This window comes from Diuraphis noxia, unplaced genomic scaffold (genome assembly GCF_037042655.1).
Source record: "Diuraphis noxia isolate RWA-SAM2 unplaced genomic scaffold, SU_Dnox_SAM2 contig0003, whole genome shotgun sequence".
NCBI lineage: Eukaryota > Metazoa > Arthropoda > Insecta > Hemiptera > Aphididae > Diuraphis > Diuraphis noxia.
In genome coordinates this window covers 30,747,508-30,769,893 of record NW_028301713.1, presented here as the reverse complement: position 1 = coordinate 30,769,893, position 22,386 = coordinate 30,747,508, and the positions used below count along the sequence as shown (strand labels likewise).

The window sequence follows — 22,386 nt, the reverse complement described above, 5'->3', positions numbered from 1 at the left end:
TACTGTGTTTTATTATTTTTTTTGACTGATAAGAAATGCAGTAATCAAATTAAATACACAGTAAGATCACTTACTGTGTTTTAATATTTTTTTAATGGTTCATACATGTAGGGATCAAATTATATAACACATTTTTCCACTTTACACAAGGCCTTTAATGTTCTGAGGAAAATTATTGATAAATTAAATATTATTCAATACCTCTTTGGTACCTTAAAATAATAATTGCTTACAAATGAACGCCATCTATACGAAATGGGTAGCAACTTCACTAATCTGCTTCTCTTGAACAATTTTGTGAAATGCACATACTGTGTTTTATGATTTAGACAGCCGAGCTGGTTGAGACTTTGAGAGCGCAATCATAAAATATAAACAGTTGCTCGATGCAGCTGCTGCATTACCGTCGTCTTGCTTTTGCAATTGACCGATAGTAGTCAGTCTGCAGTACTTGGTTCATCACAGATCGCGCCACCGGTATATAACTCGTTAAAAACACAGATTATATATTTTATATTATGAAAATATTTTTTTAATAATTTTCATGTAATCTGTACGACTGTGCTTTAACTAGTTTAACTCATAGACCGGCCTCTCCGATACCAAATAATATTATATTGATGGCGTATCCCGTCAAATATACATATTATATGTTTCACGTACCAATTCTTGCTATTATATAACAGAGAACTAGCCGCTATAGAAAATGCCGTATTGGTAAAAGGAACACGGAGAACAGACGGGACAAAAATAAATGTAACTGTGCTATCACTGAGCATACTATTCAGAGTAAATACATAGAATAGATATATATATGTATAAAACTTTTCTTAAACTACGTGTCAGGGGCGTATTTATGGGAGTGGTTGAGGGGGCTTCAGCCCCCCCCCCCCCGAAATCCAGGAATTGTTTATGAAGTCTGCTTATTGTGTCCTATCAGATGTAAATTTTCTAACTCGTATATGCTGAATTGGGAATTTCAGTTGGAGAAAATACCACAGCCCCCCCCCCCCCCAAAAAAAAAATCTAAATACGCCCCTGCTACGTAGTATAGTGTTAGTAAAATATACACATACAGTACACATAAAGAATAAAATACAATAGAAAAGAATAAATCACGACACCGTGGTAATAACAGGAATGATGATGGGTTGACGGCGGTAGATGGTTGCAGATGGCGTACCTATAGTTGCAGATGGTATATAGGTAGTTACAGGTGGTAGACAGTGACCAGCAATGTCCAACATGAAGATCAATATATGTGTGTAGTGGAGGAGACTTCGGCTTGATGGATGAGCACGCCAAGATACGAATAAATATATATATAAAGATCTTTTATTTTTTATTTATATCGTATCTTTTACGTCGATGTCTTCGACTTAGCGTGTGTCACAGCATCTAGACAAGCACTGCTTTTGCACACACACGACACACACACAAATGCACGCACGCAGAATAATATTGCGTTAGTGTTATCATATTAAATATTATATTTAATGACCATCGTTAATCGGTCGATAAGTGCGTGCGGATGTCTTCGCTATCTACAGCGTAGGTATATTTATAAATGCGTATACAAATAATTATATTATAATGTATAGTGACAAACTATACTATGGTGCATATATGCCAAAATATATATATACACGGAATCGAGGGAAAAAAGGCATATTATATAAAATTATATGGTCACGTGTATTGTTGTTAAAATTGTATAAAATGAATTGTAATACAAAAAAATTATCTCATTAATCGTACAGCATGAGATATATAGTAAAAATTCTGTAGATCCCGGTTGTAATCTGTATATTATACTCTTCACAAGATTTTTTTAAAATTAATTTGCATTTTTCCTAGTAGTTTTTACCACCGAAAAATAAATAGTGGGTAGGACAAGTGAAAACGATTTTGCGTAAAAATTCCAGTTTTTCTTGAAATTGTTTTGCTTTTCCCGGCACATTTGAAGATCTCGATTATTTTCCTATATAACTTACCATCATTCTTCTCACCTACATCTTTAATGCTATATTTCTGCTATCTAACCTAACTAACTTAACCTACTTAAACCAGGCAAAGGACCCGAATCCTACAGACTAATCACTAATCAGTCTACTATCCACGTTTGGATAATATATCCCCCAATTCTCTTTTCCGGCAAATCCAAAAAGTTAGTCTAGTATTTGAATAATATTTAAATATTGCGTATACAAGTCATATTAAAATATATTATAGAGGTTTGGTGAGGCGCTGTCGTACCTACGCTCATTCTGCCGAATGAATGCATGCCGTAACTTGTAATTATTCAAGTAAAAAACTTTAGGTACACTATAATATTTTCATCTTTAAATTTTATAATAGGCAATGAATGTACTGATATTACAATTTTCCAACTTTTTTAAGAAAATTGTATGGAGATATTTGGTTTAATCATACAGTACCAAGTCAAATAGGCACTCAAAACATTCATATAGTTTACACAGCCACAATATGTGGTGTGATGATTTACCGCTTAAAGCGTTATAGGTAACAAAATAATATATTGTATATACAGTTATTATACTCCTCATAAATAAGTATTTAAACAAGTGGTTCAAACTACAAAAGCAATACGTATTAAATGTGTCTCGGAGTGAGTCACCTTGTGGGGCACCATTAAGGTTCTAGTTAACGATATCGTGTCGGCGGAAGTTTATGAAAGCTCTGTTACATTTTCTGCTATTATTATTGTAATAAATCAAAAATAACGTGATTGCGCAATATACAGGGCGATTCTTTTACCATTGAACACTCATTATTTAAAAAAGTATTTACTTTTTTCAAAATATTTTTTATTCTTATCATTTTTTAAGTTTTTTACTTTTTTGAATGACAACATAGAGTTTTAATATCATATTCCAAAGCAGAATATTTTTCTAATTATTTTGATACGTTAAAATCGAATTTTGGACGAGTAGTTTATGAGTTATAAGTATTTAAAGTTTAGATTGGCGGAGTGTTACGGGGTTACCCCGCAAAATGTTTGTCCACTACTCCGCTTGTCAAAACTTTAAATACTTATAACTCATAAACTACTCGTCCAAAATTCGATTTTTACGTATCAAAATAATTAGAAAAATATTCTGCTTTGGAATATGATATTAAAACTCTATGTTGTCATTCAAAAAAGTAAAAAACTTAAAAAATTATAAGGATAAAAAATATTAAAAAACATAATTTTTTAATAAAAATGTTGTTTTTTAACAACATGAAACTCTGTAAAAAAATATTTTCAAAAACATTGATACTTTTTGAAATAAGGAGTGTTCAATGATAAAAGAATCACCCGGTATATTATATATTATTATTATTATTGAATTTATCTTCTTTTCATTTATGTGTGATTTACCATTCATATATATTGCGCACACAGTTCAGATTACTACCCTCTTATAATATGTATAAGTGTACGCGCATGCAAATACACATATACGAATAAGGACTCCTATTATACAGTAAATTAACTTATCATAGTTTGACTGCAGACTTGTCAGGTGTTCAATGACTGCAGGAATATAGGATAGGTATGATATTAATTTAATTATAATACAGTACATCATTCACTAGAACAGTCCTTATCAGGACTACACAATATCAACCAATCAGAACACGCTATACAAGAAATCACAGTAGTCGGAGATATTTTACAAATAAGTTTTTTCAACTACGCTAACAACTTTACAAATACTGCCATGGATAGGGAAGATCAGGACTAATATAATGAGACCCTCCCCATGACTATAACCGAAAAACCCAGTTAACAGCACACAAATCCGTACAGACATATGTAATTTTCTAGAGTATATATTATGTTTATTCAAATGTGTATGGAAATATTTGCTTTGTTTTGTATTTGAAGAATAACACTTTAAATATCATAATTACGCAACATTTAATACTATTTTTCCATTCTTCCATTCGCATTTATCACTGTAAAATTTATACGAACATGTTCAAAAATATTAATATGTTGGCTGTTTTATTTTTTTTCAGTTTTATTGGCTGTACATACGCTATTAGTAATTATCTACTGACTATTAAAAAATAAAAATATTTAATATGATAAGACTAGTATTATTCCATAGATAATTGTACAAGCATGACAGAAACTTTGATTTCAGCAGATACGATATTCTGTTAACTTTTAATAATTCATCATAATCAAAGTGTCAAGGTCAGAATATAATCTTGGCATCTCGTCCGTTATTAGTTTAATTTTTAAATCAGTTATAATCACGAACTAAGATATACAGGACTGAACACTATAGGGCGGAGAGGGTGGGTGATACGGTCAGTTCTACATTTATTTTAAGCAAGAACTAAAATAAAATACAATTATGACATAGATATTAGAGTACATTTTACTAGTCATCTTACTACCACGAACTACGATATCTTAGTTCGTGCTTACTACATCTTAGTTAATGTATCTAAGCTTATAGTATATTATTTAGTAAAATATTTTAAAATTATAATATATTTATTTACAATGGGTCGATTATGTAGCGTTATAAATTGTTCAACTCGCAATTCCAAAGTGACAACTGAACGTGTAACATTATTTTCAGTACCAAAAGATGACTACTTAAAATTATAAAAATTAATAAAAATATAAAATAAATTTGAAAAAAATTAATAACCATTGTCAATTTAATATTTATATAATAATATTACCTACCTTCAAATTTCAATCTTCATCACAAATATATATTTTAGATATTTATAACCATGCAATATTAAATTGTACGTATGTAATGCAACGGTAGTGTGTATTAAAATTCAGATGATTTAGTAAACCGACAGAGTGCGCCACAAACACCAAGGTACACTTCAGCAAGAGTACCCGACCGTAATATCTAGAGTCGTTACCAGTCCTGTATATCTTAGTTCGTGGTTATAATATAAGGTCAATTCAATCTTATATTAAAACATTTAAAACAAACACAAAATAATAGATTGTGCTGAAAGTATTGAAATAAGTTTGTTAATGGGTTTACATTCTCTTCAAATCCAATCATTTCGCAACTTAATAATTTTTTTTCGAAAAATAACATTTTTTATTTTAACCATTAATTACTTTTTAGACGAAGGACGGCAAAATTGTTTTAGTAAGTATTACTAATTATTATTCCTGGAAACATCAGGAATAAGCTATCTCGTCCACTGGCCGGTTTCGGCGGCGTCCCATCTCCTTTGCCATTCAGCCATAGTAAAGAGTGTGGTACCAGAGATACCTAACCTAACCTAACCTAATCTTAATAATATAAAAATATAAAAATATTTGTTAATAGTTTAATTCCATGATGTTACTTAAATTTTGATTACTATACAGTTTTTAAACTAGAAAAAACTAATTTTAGATATAAGTTGATTAAGAATATTTTAACCTGAAGGTTAAGCAACCACATTAAGGCGTACATGATAGGCAATTTAACTCACGCTTATGTCCGTGCGTTGATCGTCGAACAGACGGGTGGATGGTGTCGACCAGGCAGGTGTGGAGCCGTGAAAAAACAAGTACCGGCCGGGCACAGCGTAGGTGAAAAAGTGTTTATTTTTGTGCCGAGACCCGGCGACGGCGATGGTCCGGTGCCTGCGACGGAGCTTTTCGGTGTTGATGAGGTGGGGCAGGTCAGTGTCGTGTATTAGAGGGAATTGTTACAATAATTTCGGGTCGTACAGCATGGCCTGCGGGCCGTACCGGCGTACGCGACGAATGCGCTGGAGGTGACGGGCGGCGGGCAACCGCGGCACGTCGGCGACGAACACTGCATGATGAAGGGGGGAACGGGGAACATTTATTGCATAACACTGCGGTCATGTGTGCATTAGCGCGCGATATCTACTTTTATTACTAATGGTTATAAGAATAAAGGTGCGTTGACTTGTCAACAACGTTAGCAATAGGTGTGTTCGGGGAATGTTATGATAATTTATAAGGCTGAAAATTCCGTGACGTTACATAACCCCCCCAACAAGTTGTTGAAGTTGTTACGTAAGTCGGAACTGAAAACCACTTGTTGTAAGAGATAGGCAGGGAATTTTTGGGGGGACCATAGACAAATAATACATAGGGAATGTTATAATTTTAAATAGGGATATAGTATATAATAATGAATACCAATTAAATAATAATAAAGTTTTAAATTAATAAAGGGAAACATAATTTAGTGTACCGACATCATAATAATAAATTTGAGCGATCACAAATGTAATATAATAAAGTTTTAACACTATCAGTGTATAATATAAGACCTACACGGGAGTGTATACAACACCATACAATATAATAAAAAAACCTACCAATTATAATGACCTGACTAGCCTAGGGATGATGATGATACCAATAACCACTATATTCCTAACGGGGAACAATGTAATAAAAAGAAAACCTGACCAGGGAAGGAGAAAGAACTCTGGTACAGTCTATGCTTTTACTGGGGTCACGACTGTACCAGGTACGACCATATTATGGGGACTTGATATGGAAGGGAGACAGGGTCTCTGAGACAGTCTATGCCTTTACTGGGGTCACGACTGTCACAGGTACGACCATACTATGGGGACTTAGTATGGAAGGGAGGTTAAAAAAAAATAAAAATAAAACTATTGGGTACAGGCAAGATAACACGGACCTTGCACTGCGTAGGTTACTCTGGACACTTGAATTTTACACACATGGCAAGCCATGGTGGGACCTAACAATTATGAAGGGGGGGCTAACAAGAAAGTTCCTGCAAGTTGTAGTGAAAGGGCGGTCAAGAGCGTAGTCTGGTGGCCCCTTTACTCCCAGGGGGAGTCGTCTCTCCAGATCATAGATCTACCCGACTATGAACCGCCAAGTGCGACCCGGTCACCTCTACACAATCACTCCCAGGGAAGCCAGTTTTTACACCAACCGCCCCGGGGGTGGGTAGAGCATGAACCGCTAGGACCAACACTAGGTTGCCGCACTCAGTCGGCCACGTCGGATCCTCCCTGGCTCAGGATGTCACTACAACACCGGTTTTTTTTTTTTTTAGAGAGAAGAGTGTCTCAGACTCTTTGCCGGACAGAGAGTAGTATCAGTACTTCCTGTACGACGGGGGCCCTACCGAGCTGTGGGGACAACGAATTCGAAAGAAGATCATGAGAGAAAGAAAAAAGGCAAGGTATAGAAGGGGACAAGGGGGGAAGAACGTGGAAAGTTACGAATTAAATGACCCGGGCCTACGAATATTATTCGTACAACTGTGTTGCACAGTTGTGCTGAGCGGAGGCTCGCGCACGGTGGTGGTACCGTGTTAGGTAGAGTACACCACATGCTAACCCCCCCATTTGGTATGGAGTCCCGGGGACAATTCGGGTCACCCGATGAGGATACGAATACCATTGAGTTGATTCGAGACACAAAAAAAAAATATTGATTAAGTTATTGGATTATTAAACTGAAATTGACTTTTGATATTAAATTTGAATAGAAATTGTACTTTGAATTTGTCGTTGACTAAATGAGTTAGTGAAAACAATTTTGCTGAAGGTGAGCACACCTGAGGACACTACATGGTAGGTGGTACATAAGGTTTAAGGTGTACAATATTGTGGGTACCTTTGGGTGTATCATCATCAGGGTGTAAAAGTTCATATGCGTTAACAGTTTTGACGTTTTTAATTTTGAAAGGGCCATTGTAGAGTAGAAAGAATTTTGATATTTTTTTTGTCTATTTGATTACTGAGCATATGGGTACGGACTAGTACTAGGTCGCCTATCTTGAAATGAGTAGGGTTTAATTTTGACATTTGACTTTTTTGACGGGATTCTGCTTTTGTTAGTTGAACTTCTTGGGCTAGTGTTAATTGTTTATTGTATTCGAAAGGGGGATCGCTGTGGGGGAATTGTATGAATTGCATTAACGGGTTGTGTTTTGAATTTTTTAAGAAAAGTGTAGAGGGAGACTGGTGGGTGGACTCATGACGTACGTTGTTGAGTGTCCATTCGATATACGGTACATACTGGGGCCACGTCGAGTGTCTTTGGTGACAATATGTCCGGAACATCCTACCTAGCTCTCTCATGACTCTTTCAGCGGGGTTTGATTGTGGATGATAAATACTAGTGTGGGAAACTTGAATATTGAATTTTTTGAGGGAGGTTTGCCAATACTTGCTGATAAATTGTCGACCGTGGTCGGAAACAATATTTTGCGGAACTCCAAACTTTGGGAAATAATCGGTGATTAATTTTTTGATACAGATTTTGGCATTGGCTCGCCGGAGAGGGTATAGTTTAACAAAGCGGGAAAAATTATCTACTATTACAAAAATATAAGCAAATTGAAATATGCCTACAGGGAGAGGGCCATAGAAATCAACTAACAGTTTTTCAAGGGGTTTGTGGGAGAGAATGGGTTGCATAAGACCAGCTATACGGGTAGTCTTCGGTTTGCACTTCTGACATAACTCGCACGTTTGTACTATACGACGGACAGTTTTATAAAATGAGGGGAAATAGCATATGTTTCGGAGGGAATGGGCTGTTTTGAGGGGACCAGTGTGAGCATAATATTCATGAAATAATTTAATAACTGTGACTACCAGGTGGTCAGGTAGATATAACGACCAGTGAGTGTCATACTTGAACTTGCGAATGAATAATATATTGTCCTTGATAGTATAATAATGATGCCATACTGGTGGGGGGTCAGACTTTAATGAGGAGATAATTTTAACTAATTTGGGGTCTTTTTGTTGTTCGAATGAGATATTTTGAAAGAGAGGAATTATGTCGGGGGGAATGGGAGGTGGCAGAGTATAATGGAGAATGACAGGGGAGTCTTTGGGGGGTTGGTCACCTCGACGGAGGGGGTGACGGGAGAGGGTATCGATAGGGTTATCTTTACCGGGGCAATGATGAATTTGGAGATCGAACTCTTGGAGGGTAAGAGTCCAACGCGTCAGACGATTATTTTTTAGCTTACAGGAGAATAAGAATGTTAATGCTTTATGATCGGTGAATATTTTAATGGGATGTCCTAGGATATAGATTCTGAATTTTTGGCAAGCAAAGAGAATCCCCAACAGCTCCAGTTCGGTCACCGTGTAGTTTCTTTCGGCCCCACAAAGTGACCTACTGGCAAATGAAAGGGTGTTCCTTTGGCCGTTGCTGTCAATTTGGAATAATTCGGCGCCGAGTCCTATATAGGAAGCATCGGTTTGAATACAGAAAGGGGTATTGAAATCTGGGTGAGTGAGAGATATTTGAAGGGAGAAAGCAGTTTTAATTTTTTGAAAATCGATTTTATTTTGTTCTGTGAATGTCCAGGGAGTGTCTTTGCTAATTAAATGAGAGAGGGGGTGTAAGAGAGAAGAATGATTTTGTGAAAATTTACGATAGAAGTTACAGAAGCCGAAAAATGATTGGAGGTCCTTTTTATTACGGGGTTCGGGAAAATTTTGGAGGGCTTTAATTTTGTCAGGATCCATTATCATACCTTTGGGGGAAATGTAATGTCCGAGGAATTTAATTTTTTTTTTATTGAAATGGCATTTTTTAAATTTAAGTGTGAGACCTGCTTGGGCAATTTTGTGGAAAATCCACTCAAGGGTGTTGAGGTGATCTTCAAATGAAGGGGATGAGAGGAGAATGTCATCAACATAAGTATGAATGTCATTCGGGGATGGACAGGGTATCGAATAATTATTTAAGGCGGCTTCAAGTCCTTTGCCGAAAGCAGCATTAGAAATGTTTAGACCAAATGGGACAACGCAGAACTGGTACGACCGACCGTCATACAAAAAACTGGTGTACTGTCGTACAAAGGGGGCAATGGGAATCTGCCAATAACCAGAAGAGAAATCGAGGGAGGAGAAAAAAGATTTATTATTAAATTTGGCTAGGATATCATCAATGGGTGGCGAGGCGTCTCGAGTGGGGAGAATAATTGTATTTAATTTACGGGCATCTAAACATAAACGTATCGATCCTTCGGTCTTGATGACAGTGACCAAAGGATTATTGTATGGTGAGTCTGACCGTTCGATTAACCCCCATTGAATCATTTTATCAACCTCTTGTTGTACCGCCGGGCGTCGAGAGAAAGAGACAGGATACGGTTTTATTTTATAGGGATCATGGGGTTTGACATTAAATTTATAAGAAAAAAATTTGTGAAGGCCGGGTTTGTCTTGGAAATTTTGTAAGAGAGATGTCATTAAATTTTGTTGAGAAATATTAAGGGGGAAGTCATTGAGAGCGATATTTTTTTCTGCTTCGAAAGGGAGAGGGTTATATTTTAAGCTTGAGGGGCATTCGGAGAGTAGAGGGAGGTCTTCTGCGATATTAATATTTTTAAGGGAATTTACCAGGCTATTGGGGTCATGATCTACAATTAATTTAAAAGGTATTTTATTTTTGAGTGAGGGGAGAGAAATTTCCTTAGTACTATAGTCTATGGTCACCCCATTTTCCACCAACCAATCGGTTCCCAAAATAAGAGGGGTAGAGAGATGGGGGACCACAAGAAAAATACCGAAGGTTTCATAGTTTTGAATTGAAAAGTTTAAATAGATTTGAGATTTTATTTTTATTGATTTATTATTTAGTGCTGTTGTGAGGAGTATGCCGTTAAGGGGAAAGAGGGGAATTTTATTTTGTGAAGAGTCAGAGATTAAGTTTTGATATAGTTCTTCAGAGACTGCAGATACCGAAGCACCGGAGTCTAAAAGAGCATTATAGTGAATTTCGAAAAGTTTTAAGGGGATTTCGGGACGATAATTTGGAGGGGGAACGATTTCCTGATCTATATTTAAGGGGTGTGTGAGTATCGAAATTTGAGGACTATTGTTCGGGGACACAGGACACGTCCTCTTGGGTCTGGTCAACGCTAGTTTCCCGAAGGGGAAGTGGCCTGGTCTGGCGATGGGGGTGACGATTGATTTTGGGTGTTATCCGTTTGAGGCCTATTGTAATTATTAAAACGAGGGGAGTAATTGTTTTGACGGGGAGGGTATTGATTGTAACGTGGTGAACTTGAAGACTGGTGATATGAATTTTGTTGAGGGGAAGAGGCTTGGTTTTGATGGGACTGAAGGTTTCGATTGGAGTGGGCTTGTTGAAAATGAGAAAGCTGTTGTATGAGATCATTGGTGGTGGTAATGCGCAAACCGCGGAGAGCGACTGCTATATGGAAGGCGTAGTGCGACAGAATCTGGTCTACCATTTCGGGTTGATCAATCGGGGGTTGTAAGAACCCAACTTTATTTATCCAGTCCATGGCATGCTTCTGTAGGGAGGTATTATCATTATGGTGGTACGGTCGGTAGAACTCATTGCGGATGGCACGTTGCTGGTTTGTGGACCAGAAATGATTTCGAAATAATGAAAGAAATTCACTATACACCGATGGTGGGGGAAGTAACGTGTGGTACCATAGCTGAGCATCATCTACAAATTTTGCCTTCACATAATTAATCTTGAACTGGTCGGGGACGGGGGGTTGTGTCAAAAAATATTGTTCGGCTTGTTCCAGGAACTCTTCGGGGTGAATGGGTGTTAACTGTCCGTTATACGTGGGCAACTTGGTTGAATCCAAATTGATACCAGATATATTGGAGAGGGAGTGAGTACCATGAACAGAGATAGAGGGGGGGTTTGAAAATGAACTTTTGTGTTGAGGGGCCGAATAAACTGAAGTGGGATACGGGGCAGCCGGTTGTGTGGGAAGTGAATTTGTAATTGTAGTTGAGGTGAACAGATTATTAAATGAATTTTGAGTAAAAGGCTGAGAATTATTAAAAGAGTGTTGTAAGAGGGGTTGAATATTTTGACTTGAAGTTTGAGGCAGAGTGGAAATATTATTATTGAAGGCTTGTGCAGGGGGTTGGGAGATATTGGCTGGGGCTTGAGAACAGGCTAGGGGGTACGAGGTTGTAGAAAGGGGTTTAGGGACAGAGATAGGGTTTCGGACAACATTTTCCAGGGCAGCTAGACGGGCAGATTGACCCTCGACCAGGCTTACCCTACTAGTGAGAGTTTTGACAGTGTCTTGGATTCTGTGATATGTGAGGGTGTTGGTTTTCTGGGTTTCCTGACAGCATAGTTGTTGATGAGAGAGATCGTTCTGAATATTTATAAGATCACGGTTCACATTCTCCTGAAGTTGCTGGAAGTTTGTCCTCATCTCAGTATCACCATCGTCCACACGGGTACACAACTCCTCAATACGGGTATCAAAAGCTACTAGCCTCTTAGACATAGTGTCAAACTGGAGGGCAAAATTGTCAAACATATCTCTGAGCCTATTGTCAAGGGAGTCGAGAGTGGGGGGGGGGGCCTTTTAAGTCAATGAGACATCACATTCTCCGTCGACGGACATGGTTAAATCAAAATCGGTGGGGGGTAAGAGGGGAGAAGAATACTGAAGTGTTATACCGGTCAGGTTGTCGGGTGGTTCTCTTGCCTGCACTTTGCATGATGGGAAAATGAAATAAGTTTTAAATATTATAATTTATACAATCAGGTTCACTAAGTGAATATTAATAATCAGGGAAACAGTATACTAGTATAGGATATACTTATTAAATAAAAATTATAATGTGGCTAAATGATAGTACTTTTACTCCCAGAGGGAAAATAATATGGGTGCTATTGCAGCGACAATAGTTGTAATAAAGTATTAGTATAGAAAACGAAAGAAACTAATTATAATAAGGACCTCAACTGAGGGGAAAGAAAAAACAAAGTTATATATTATATTGTGACACAAGTCTTAACCCAAAGAGGGGGCAACACAGCTGGTCCAAGCACCTAAAGCACTATACAGCAATGCGACTCCCTAGCTAGGAAGGAAATATGTAGCACTCACTAAAGAGAAAAAAAAAAATGAAGTAAATAATTTAATTTGGTTTGCCCAAAGCAAATTAAAAATAATTATGACCTAACAGTACTGATTAAGAATAATAATGATTTAATGTTAATATTTAACTGGAATGAGAAACAAATTTAATTTATATTAATATAATGTTATATACTGAATGTTGGGATGTCTTTAGACAATTTAATTAGTTGTAATGAAACAAAATATAATAATGATAATCAGCCTCAACTGTTATGATAATAAGAAAAAGAAAATTAGAATATTAGTTTATGATATGTAATATGTTAAATTGAACAGGGGCCCTAGGGGGCTGGAGCTACCTACACACACCTTTCAACACAAGCACAGTCTTAGTCGTTTTACATAATTTGGGGGAGTAACAATAATAATAGGGAACACTATAGGGGAAAATTTTAATTAATCATAATAGGGAAGCACTTAAATAATTTATAGGGAAACATCTTAATATATTTTTTTTTTTTTTTTTTTTAAGGGAACCATTTTAATATTTACTTTATATAGTGAAAGCAACATAATAAATTTTTTTTTTTTTTTTAGGAAAATAACTTAATGATTTTTTGATAAAATAAACAATTTATTAGAGAGGAAACAACTTAATATTTTTGATAATTTAATTTTAATGAGCTTTTTTGCAAGAGAAAAGAAATAGTTCGATATTTTTTTTTTTTGTATTAATATTTAATTTATTATTTTAATAGAAAACATGACGATTTAATTTATAATAAGTTTTCAATAATGGATTTTTGTGTGCCTACCAAGGGAAATATATTTTAATTTAATTGATAATAATAATGTGGTTTGACAACCAACAGATTTAAGTTAATGTATATAATTTTGACCATGAGGTCTTGACAAAATATAGGTAATAATAATATAAAATCGACCATGTGGTCTGGGAAAAAAACAAAAGTTATCGCGCCCTAAACAGAAATGAACCTAACAGGGGTATGCATGGGAGGGAAAAAACGGGTCTAGGGAACATAACAGGGGGGGTTTACAAGGGGAAAAATATTAAAATCATACCAAAGGGAGATAGACGGGTCGTTGCAGTGTCCGGAACTTCGATGCCGCAGCTATCCGCCTAGCCGTCACCGACAAACGCCTCTGCCGCATCCGGGACCAGCACACACCAGCAGGAACAATTTCTGTAAAATGCATGTGGATAACAATTGTGTATGGGGGGGAAACATAATACAAATAATAATAAGTTAATTTTACTTTGGTAGGGCATCATTCTGCATATTAATTTGTTACAATATATTTTTTTTTTGTTACCAAAGGTTAAGTGAAAATTTTAATTTTACTTTTCTCTTGCACAAGAGAAATAGAGAAAAAAAAAAATTAGTTTTGATTAAAAAATGTGGGGGTTTGGGGAAAGGTTGCTAAGAGGGACATGAGAGATTGATTTAAGATGTTTAATTATTACAGGGGACTTTTATATTTGAAGATTGAGATAGGTGAAAATTGCCATGTGTTTGCCATATTTAATTTGTTAATTACGGAGTTATTATATAAGAATTCTGCCATTTTTAAAGAGATTTTATTATTAAATTTTAGTTATTTTTTTTTTTTACGGGGAGAAGAGAAGAGAGAAAAAAAACAGTTTATGAATTATAAGGGGAATTTTAGGACTGGGTCCTGTCACGGTCGCCATATGTGAGAATCCGGAGCTTTTTTAGGGCTCCGTAAACCACCCACAATGTAAGGGGAACACTTACACCGTGACCTAGGAGCCGCACCGCGTGATGACCCGAGGGCCAAGTCGGTGGAGCTCATAGGCTTTGTACACGCAACGACAAATGAATGCCGAGGATTTATTTATTTAAGGGGAGAAAAAGATAATATTAAAATAAAAAGAATAATAGATGGGTTATTAATATGTATAATAATTGTGGCATTAAAATATATGGTAAAAATTTAACATTATAATGAATAATAATATGGCAATTTTAACAGAATAGGTATAATAATTTGGCACATGGAAAATATAAAATAATTATAATTGGGCGCATGGCAATTACAAAATAGTAATAATTTGGCAAATATGAAATGATATATGGTGGCACATGGCAAATCTAACAATATAAAATTTGTCGCATGCTTTCCCGGCCCACGGGGGGCGACACACCATATCACTCATGGTGTGTCCTCGCAGGGTTACCGGGAAAACGTGCTGGTAAAGGGGGGACCGGGGAAATATAACATATTACGACTTTCGACATGATGAGCTGCGTGGTCTGTGTTGTCTGGAGCTGTTGGCCGCCTCCCGGCCTCCCGGGCCATCATGGCTGGCTTAGCCCATCATCGTGGTTGACGGTAAGCGTCGAGAATGTTGGACAATCGGTGTATACCCGATGAGGTCGGTGGATGTAAACAAATATCAATCGGTTGGCCGCGTGGTCCGTGCGTTGATCGTCGAACAGACGCGTGGATGGTGTCGACCAGGCAGGTGTGGAGCCGTGAAAAAACAAGTACCGGCCGGGCACAGCGTAGGTGAAAAAGTGTTTTTTTTTGTACCGAGACCCGGCGACGGCGATGGTCCGGTGCCTGCGACGGAGCTTTTCGGTGTTGATGAGGTGGGGCAGGTCAGTGTCGTGTATTAGAGGGAATTGTTACAATAATTTCGGGTCGTACAGCATGGCCTACGGGCCGTACCGGCGTACGCGACGAAAGCGCTGGAGGTGACGGGCGGCGGGCAACCGCGGCACGTCGGCGACGAACACTGCATGATGAAGGGGGGAACGGGGAACATTTATTGCATAACACTGCGGTCATGTGTGCATTAGCGCGCGATATCTACTTTTATTACTAATGGTTATAAGAATAAAGGTGCGTTGACTTGTCAACAACGTTAGCAATAGGTGTGTTCGGGGAATGTTATGATAATTTATAAGGCTGAAAATTCCGTGACGTTACAAGTGTTTAGATTAAGTGGGGGGATGCCTTTTATAGTCGGTTCTGTTTGGTGCAATGCTCAACAAGGCTCACAATAAATATGGGCTAACACTTAATTTTAAACATTCAAGACACAGTTACAGACTAACTTATGAATTAAGGTAGTTAATGACGACCAACACACTGGGTGCTCATGGACTTCTGCGTAGTGCACTAGTGCCAAGGTACATATTTTACTGGCAGATGTCACTGACCAAGTAACACATAAAATTAGGTTATTGCAGACACAGGTAAAACAAATATAATTTTTAATAACTCACAACACATAGGATATTTTAATCGACGGTTTTATTTGGTAACTTTGGTTGACTGCGATAATAACGTTGGACATGCCATTTTAGTTATGCACGAACGGACAACAAATACATTGTTATAAGTAAATTACGCACAAAATAAACGAAAAACTGTGTATGAAAACTAATAAAGACAGTAATTTAAAATGATCACTGTAAATACAATAAAACTGTATTATTATAATACTATTATATTCACTGCACTAGTGCCATACAAGAAGCTTGCAATTTTAAAATATGACAACATCATAGTTGATTAATAGGTTTTAGTTTTAAACTCGGAGAAATGCACTGTATACTATAGTACTATACAGTTTACCGAATAATTTAGATCCCCTGCATTTATTATTGAAATGCATAAGAAGATTTAAACTTCTTTACGCCGGAGAAGATTATAGCGGTGTTTGGGTTATAATCACAGTATTTTGGTTGGTACCTACCGTAGACTTTTAATTACATAGAGGTATTAGTCAATTCCAATCAAACTTATATTTTTACAACGATTCTTTTTCAAATCGTTTTGAAAGCAATATCTTAGTACCTGTGTCCTGTGATTATATGGTTCTATGAGGCAATAGCATTAGCTATGACATTTTTGTTATGGTAATAATTTGTAAATAAATTCTAACTTTTACGGACATTATGAAAACATGAGTAGGTATAATATTACAGCATTGCGATGCTTAGTACTTTTATGTGGAGCGATTATTCGATAACTCACCAGAGATTATTTGTTTTCCAGAAAAATATTATTTTACTATCTACAAATATAACTTTGGTAGAAAATAAATATTTACTTATAAAAATAATATAAATTAGAAGTGTTTGTGTGTAACGTTCTGCTGTTAATAATAGTATGACCTCTATGTCTCACAATTTATTGTTTCTGGCTTTCTGCATACAATTCATAATGTTATTTGAAAGGTCACAGATGATATCAAATCGTTTTTGCTTTGCTGAGTGAACTATCTCAAAACTCAGAATCTACCGTAATCCTAGTTTTCTATGGCTACACTCTTTTTAGATTTTAAATTTTGTATTAATTGAATTCCACCTTAACACGGCACATTATTAAACACAAACACATAATATTATACTGTCGAGTTACTTATGTTTATTTGAAGTTTTGAAATGTGTATTAGGTTAAACGATTTTACACACAATTACTCTGTATTAATATTCGTATGGATAATGTTTTTTATTGAGAGAGTAACATAATGTCATTCTCTGAATTTTTCATCATAACACGTATTATGCCGTCGTTAAATGATTAATGTTTTGTGTTATTGGGTTTTCTCAATTAATTAAGTTTGTTTAATTATAGTTACCTTTTCAACTTTCTAGTTATTTTTATATAAATTATTCATATAAAAAAAAATCTTTTGGTCTCAATATATGTGTATATTAAATAAATATGGAAAAATAAATAAATATTGGAGAGTGAAATTAAATCAGTAGAATAACATACTATAGCGACCATTTATTAACATTAACATATTATTATGGTACACCCTACAAATAATTTTAAAATATAGGTACACACAACAAGGAAAATTGATTTTTAAATACATCAAATCGAATTAACTTTTTACCATTTTTAATAATTGTAAATGTGAATCATTTTTGCCTAAGAATGTGACATGGTGTATGCAGTGGCGTATTTACGGGGGGGGGGGGGGCGGGTCTCGACTTTTTTTATAGTTATGATATCGAAAAAATATAAACGATATTGTGAATATCGTTAAGTTTAAAAATTCTCTTTTTTATATGGTGAAATTTTTGCTTCTTAGATATAACTGAAACTTTCTCTGTTTTTTCCCGCGCGAAACAGTTTTTGGTATGTAACGCATTTGTAAGAGGGAGACAAGGAGACAACACACGTGGGTGTAGCGTCCTCTTAATTCAAATTTAATCTATTGAAATTCTAAACCATAAAAATGTTCATAAACCTTAGAATAGTTTCCAATCTCTGCTGAAGTAAACAGGTTCACATTACTTCAATATAAGGTTGGGCAAGTTAATGATTTTTTTTTAACTCTGTTAAGTTAAATTAATATGCATGAATGGAAAAAGTTAAAAGTTAATTTAATTTTGGATAACTTACTTAAGTTAAAAGTTAATATACATTTCTTTAAACTTTTTTATTAAGTTAAAAAAGTTATTTTTATTTTTACAAACCCAAAACTGGCAAAACTAATTTATTAATTATAACTATAATGTTTATACTGTATACAAAATTCCCATATAGTATATGGTATTTCATTGATGCTTTCATTTCTTAAAAATAGACAGTAGTTACTTATGTAATAAGTAATAAATAATAATTAATATCTGAAAATAATGAATTAATATATTATTTAATTAAGCCTTGCAAACAAATACAATTTTTTTTTGTGCACACGTTTGTGATAATATTATAATATTACACCATCACTATATTATGTTCAATAATCACAAAATATTTTAAAAATATAAAATGTTTAACTTTAAACAGTTCATGGTAAATATTTTTAATGCAAACAAAATATATTAAAGTAGTGAAATGTAAAAAATTAAAAACAAAATGTATTAATTAAATTTAGTTCTTTAAATAAAAACGAATTCGTTAATTTCACGTTAATTAAAAAATGAATTTAGTATGTTCATAGTTAAGTTAATGAAAATCCAAGTATAACTAGTGAAGTTAAAAAGTTAAAATGAAATTAACTTTTTAACTTAACTTTAACTTTTAACTCTATAAAGCCGAGCCTTGCTTCAATATATATGTTCATCACTCAAACTATGCCTTTGGAAAAAAAAGCAAAACAGAACATTTTAGTAAAACGTTTTATTAGAAACAATTATGTGGAATTTAAGGTACTTAAACAAAAAACTGATTATGCACATTCAACTTTTTGGCATTACTTACACTGTTAAAACGAATTGAAGTGATTCTTATATTTAATAATCTTGGGAGTAATTTTCAAGAAAAGTAATAGTTATGAATTATGATAATTTCACATCAGCGGGGTCAGATTTTATAATGGTAACGATTTTTGATTAATTCATCCACTATCGTTTAGACTTTATGGAAATAAAAATACAATTATTTTTAATATTAAAGAGTTTTAAAACTAATTAAAAGTGTTGATTATTTTTCTTTCGTCATTTTACCTCATTGTTTGAATAAGAAGAAAAATGTTACCCGAAAACAAATATTATCTAGCTCTTATATTTAACCGTTATCGTAACTCTTGACATGACTTTGTGCGCATGATGAAATTTTTTCTAGATTCGTTTGCGTGTTATTTTTAAGTATACGACATATAATCAAGACGGTTTAGGGGAAAATGCTTACAAAGGTTTATCGAAACAGCAAAAAAAAAAAAAAAAAAGTAAAGTAACCACACAGGACCCTTTTTTTTACCCTCATTATTATTTGTGTTTCACTCGTGTTTACATTTGTTTCAGGTAGCTATGGTGTGGATTTTGCTAAAACTACATAGCTTAAATTCATAATCATTTTTCAAAAATAATATTTTTAGGAATAATCCAGTTTGAAAAATTTGTATTTCACGTTTGATATAATATTTCTATTTTAATTAATTTTTGGCTATGCTATCAGTATTAAAATATCCTAAAATGCAAATGTATATGTCTTCTTTTGGATAGAAAAAAAAGTGTTAATGAAGTGGATATTTTAAGTAAGCTACAACTGATCTTATACAAATTAAAATCAAATAGCTTATGCCACTAAGCTAGTTAATTTTTGAAAAGTAAAATTATCGTACTGAAATATCAACAAATGTACGAGTATAATGTAGTAAAATTATTTTTTAATAATATATGTCGAAAAGAAATATGTACCTATTTTTATCACTTTTCTTAGTAGTATTAGTACCTACGAAATACAAATACACAGCTAATATTATACGATACATACACCGATTTTGAATGTTTCTTGTATAACTGTTTCATACACTATAGTCCTTTATCGATAGACTAAAAATAAATTTCTGAAGTTTGGTTGAATGAGTCGATAGTAATTATTTATTATCGCGAAACAATACGTACATGTTTAATAATTGTATCGTGTGTATTATCATTTATCATAGGCGATTTGTGGAGTTTATTTAAAGTGGAGTAACTTGATACGTGATAAGTAATTAAAATTATAATTATTGAAATATTCATACAATTACAATAACACTAGACATATCAAACTATAAATATTCAACGTATTATTCATATATTATATTATTTGAGTACTTTTAACTACCTATCACAAAAATAATTTTTTATAAAAACTAACCAAATTGTACCTACTGCAGCTATGATAATTTTATCAAATAGTAAGGACGTATGTACTCGTAATATAAAATAGGTTCTATTATTTAAACTTATTTATGAAAGTTATATCAAAATGTTAATATATATATTATATATAAATCTATTAATTATGTTTTTCGTATTTTAAATTGTAACATATTATTATTACACTCTATAAAACTATTTAAATACATATATATTTTTATAATTTAAAAAATATAAATATTAAATTATGTTAAGAAAGCAGGTTAATATGGTTAATGTTTGTCTATACATTAGGTATCTATAGATGATTCACTCTAATGGATGTGTTAAATTCGATTCAAATCATTGTAGACAAAAAAACGATTCTTAGTGAAGGTGGTTTGGCCAACTGCAGCCATTAATGCTAAAAATATTTTTCATCATTGTTTTTAAATTAATCAATTTTATTATCATGCATTAGTACTAAATAACTACCTTTAGTTAAATTAACTTTTGATGAAAAAATTTCATTTGAAAATGATAGAATAGAAAATTGAAGTATATTTACTGCCCCAAAGATGATGGCGTATACAAATTTAAAAAAAAGTAAATAGTTAAACAAATATAATTTATATTTATAAAAACACTGCCATTCTGTCCATTCTAAATTATATTTAACATGATTGTATAAAAAAATTTAACTAATTTCATATACTAAATTTAAAGAGATATGTTCAACAAAAATTGATTATTTATTAATTATAATCTAATATATTCAAACACGTATGATGAGGTTTTAAATGTATTTTCAGGTTTTTTCCTTGTATTAGAATTGCATAAAATAGATAATTTGTGAGTTTTTAACTTGCATTTACCAATCTACAGTCATAATAATGAATAACTATTAATCTCTAAATTTATCAATTTAAAAATATACACATTAAAAAAAAAAATTATTTTTAAGTTGCATACCAGGCATCAGAAACACAGTATTTTCAATCCGTTATTTATATCTTATATTTAATAATCACATTATCGTTATTAATTTGGTTTATTAGTTTAAAAAATATCAATGGATATTTAATCGATGTACTAATTTGATTAAGAAGATACGGAAAAATAACATGATTATAAAAATATAATATGTTATAATACAATGATTTTTACTGAAATAAATGCAACTATTAGTATTTAATACTATGCTTATAAAATAGAGAAATAAAATTTAGAAAATGTGTTTATATATATAATATAGGTAAGTATAGGTATACCTAATTACTATATGGATTTTACATACCTGACTGATGAAGATTATTTTTTATAGTATTTTTTCTTTAAATAAATTTTGAACAATAAAAAAAATAGGATTAAAGTTAAAATTTACCAGAATTGAAAATACTGCACATATTTATATAGGTTCTACTGATTATTATGTATTATATGATAATTTTAATTTAACTATATAATTCTCAAATCTTTAGTAGATTTTTTTACCCTAAAAAGAGTAGGTAATCCATTTATTGGGTAAATACACGATGGAAATGCTGCATGCTCAAAGTTTTCCCATGAAATATATTAACACTCCTATACACGCTGTAGTCGTAAAATTTAGCCCGAGGACTGCTAAAATGAAACTCGGTCGAGTACATGCGTAATTTAAACACGGATTGAATTCCACCAAACCTAATGGAAAAAAATAAAAATACTGTGATACTATCAACAATATTTAATTGTTTTAAAACACGCAAATGACCACGATTATTTGAAAAAAGAAAAGAAAGTTCCATCAACAATAGAATTCTAAATAATATAATGTTACCCACTTGATGTTGTGCGCGCGAAGCGTGTCTAACGAGTACCAAGTTACAACCAACCAATAAAACTCGCGTGTAGGTAAGTGAAATAATTCCATTTTGGTGATAAACTCATTTTATGAAGCGCGCACACGATAGTTA

General features: G+C 33.7%; 1 long non-coding RNA gene across 1 annotated transcript; it reads left to right on the top strand.

Annotated features, from left to right (window-relative positions):
- The first annotated feature begins 3,734 nt into the window (after positions 1–3,734).
- Positions 3,735–19,715, top strand: LOC149057219 (uncharacterized). Its single transcript, XR_016191233.1, has 3 exons — positions 3,735–4,055; positions 5,121–5,144; positions 19,610–19,715. It is a non-coding gene; the product is annotated as an uncharacterized LOC149057219 (long non-coding RNA).
- The last annotated feature ends 2,671 nt before the right edge of the window (positions 19,716–22,386 follow it).